The sequence below is a fragment of the Chinchilla lanigera genome, unplaced genomic scaffold, assembly GCF_000276665.1.
Source record: "Chinchilla lanigera isolate Chin_1 unplaced genomic scaffold, ChiLan1.0 scaffold00036, whole genome shotgun sequence".
In the NCBI taxonomy this organism is placed as follows: Eukaryota; Metazoa; Chordata; class Mammalia; order Rodentia; family Chinchillidae; genus Chinchilla; species Chinchilla lanigera.
This window is the reverse complement of record NW_004955437.1, coordinates 4111278-4114430: the sequence shown is the minus strand read 5'-3', so window position 1 is coordinate 4114430 and position 3153 is coordinate 4111278.

Below are 3153 nucleotides of genomic sequence, written 5' to 3'. Positions count from 1 at the left end.
GGGGGCGGGAGGACGGGGGCGGGAGGAGGGAGGCTGTGGGGACCGGGGCGCCTCTTTGGCTGGCAAAACATTTGCACGTCGAGGTCCGCGCCGCGGCTCCCGTTTCTCCAGGATGCGCGGAGTGACGTGGAAAAGTTTGTTTTCTGAACTGGAAAAGAAGCTCGCGCAGCCCCAGGACAGCTAATGACTACAGGAAAACAGGGAGCCCCCTCCCCGGAGCGGTGCCACGGTAGTGAAATGAACGCAGTTCTTTAAACACATTTGCTAGAATGCCCCTATCCTGCAGGGGGCTGGGGATTTAGCTCAGCGGCACAGCACCTGCCTTGCAAACTCAAGGTCGCGAGTTCGGTTCCTGATACCGGAAAAAAAAAAACAAAAAAAAAGGAGGGAAAGTGCTTTGGTTTCTCAAACCTTGAGTTTCATGAAGCGACCTGCTACAGCATACGAAGATGAACTACGAGTTTCAACTTCACGGGAAGCAAGTGATTGGAAAACTGGCCGCGTTAGGTGTGAAACATGTCAGCAAACCTAGGTCTAGTCTCTGCCCTATAAAACAAAGGGACAAAACCTAAAAATAGCATCAGTTCTTATGTGATGGTTTTGTACTTCTAAAAATATATCATCATTGTTATTTTTTAACATTTAAAATAAAAGTCCTAAAAATATTTTAAAATATCCTAAAGAAGTACTGATTTTGTAAACCATTTTTTAAACTGTCATTGAGAGCCGTATAGATAAATACGGTGCGACTTCTTAAATTTTTTTCTTTTTCATTTCAAGAGTCTCTGAACAAACATCAAGTTGAGGCTAAGGATTAGAACTAGAGTTGGAATGGAGGGGACGTCAAAGAATAGAGTCTCGTTCCAATAGATTGTGAGTGGGTGACAGATACCTGTATAGCAAAATTACTTTATCAGGGCGAACAACTTCAATTTGCAACGCTGAAGATATAAACTTTTCTTTATGATTCAGTTTTAAAGCCCTAGAAATTTGGTGTCTGTGCCGGCCATTGAACCCAGGGCCTCCAGCGAGCTAAGCAAGGGCTCCAGCACGGAGCTGCACCCCGTCCTGTCCTTATGCTTGCGCTTTCCAGAGGACGACGACCAAGTCAACAGCACAGGGCTGTATTTATCTGAGTCGGGACGGGCAAGGTTCTGACGCTGCATTGGTTACCTGTGAGTCAGGTGACCCTGGGGCAGTGCCTCCCAGGTAACCTGGTGTTTGCAGTTCCTTCCTTCCCAGGCTCGGGGCTGCCACCCCAGCACGGCAGGGACCACCGCAGAGGCAGCTGGGAGAATCCTGTGAGGATTGGTTCTCTTCCCCTCTGCTGAGACCCGCTGGTCGGGACTCGTCACGTGACCCTTCGTGTGCCCAGGGAAAAGGAAGATTTACCCAGTAAACGCTAGCGCCATCTCTGCCACGATGTTCAACAGTAGCAGTAAATACAAACATATTTGAGTATTAAAATAGCAAAGAGGGCTATTCAAACAAATGCCCTTATTTACATTTCTATAAAGTACAATGTTATAACCTTCCGGTCAAAGAAGAAAAAAAAACAAAAAACGAAAAGCCCTTTTGATATTCCTGCAAGACAAATCTTGAGAGGAATTCTTCTAAGACTTCTCCCTGCAGTTTCGTAATAGTAGATCCGGTCCAATGATTGGAGAATCAGACTCACTACTGTCTCTTTTAAAAATTATTTTTATTTTGGAAAACTTTTTAAAACATTCAGGAAGGTATTATAAATACCTGCTACCCCTCATCCAAAATGAATAAGTGAGCTAGGCATGGTGGTGCACGCCTGTAATCCCAGCACTTGGGAGGCTGAGGCAGGAGGATCGTTGGGAGTTTGAGACCAGCTTGGGCTACACAGTGAGCTCAAGGCCAGCCTGAACTGCATAGTGAGACCCTGTCTCAAAAAGACAAAAAAAAAAAAAAAAAAAAAAAAGAATAAGTGATACCGTGTCTTTTAATTAATAGTGGAGACAAATTGTTTCTGTTTTGGCTTAGATTTCGTACACTAGCCATGTCAGACCAGGTACTTCTTCAGGAATAGATGTCAAGGGAACAGGAAAGACAAATGTATATTCACAGAAAGCATCACTAGGAGCTCATTTTTTTATCAATTTCTTTCCAAGTTCATGTATCCTCCAATCCGGAACTTCCGAGATGTGTTTGTAATCTAAAGGTGAACATTTTCTAAGGTCAAATGAACAGACCTGGAGTTTTCAGCTGTGGGAAACCACTACTTCAAAAGGCAATATAGGCCGGGTATGGTGGCGCACACCTGTAATCCCAGCACTCAGAAGGCTGAGGCAGGAGGATCGTGGAGAGTTCGAGGCCAGCCTGGGTTACAAAGTGAGCTCAAGGCCAGCCTGAACTGCATAGTGAGTCCTTGTCTCAAAAAGGCAAAGAAAGGCAATACAAAGCTAGGCAAGATGGCACGCCCCTGTAACCTTAGCACTCTGTGAGGTGCAGGCAGAAGAATCGCAGGTTCCAGCCCAGCCTGGGCAATTTAATAATTTAGTGAGACCCTGTCTCAAATTTTTGTTTCTTTTTTTGAGACAGGGTCTCGCTATGCAGTTCAGGCTGGCCTTGAGCTCACTTTGTAGCCCAGGCTGTCTCAAACTCGCAACAATCCTCCTGCCTCAGCCTCCCCTCGAGTGCTGGGATTACAGGCATGGGCCACCATGCTCGGTTCCCGTCTCAAAATTTTAAAAAGGGGGAGGGGGTGCTGTAGCTCAGGTGACCTTTGTTACCAATCTCTTCCTAAAAATTATAAATGCTAATGACCAGCAAGAAGCAAAAACTTCCTTGAAGAAAGAATCAAGGAGAGAATTAAGGTTTGTAAGTTTCTAGTACAATTTGTCATTAAAACTTTATCGAGCAGGGCATGGTGGCACACACCTGTAATGCCAACACTTGGGAGGTTGAGGCAGGAGGATTGTTGTGAGTTTGAGACCAGCCTGGGCTACCAAGTGAGCTCAAGGCCAGCCTGAACTGCATAGCGAGACCCTGTCTCAAAAAGACAAAAAAACCAACAACAACAGCAACAAAAAAGCTTTAGTAAAATATACCTGAAGGCCAGGCATGATGGTGTACACCTGTAATCCCAGCACTCGGGAGGCTGAGGCAGGAGGATCATTGCGAGTT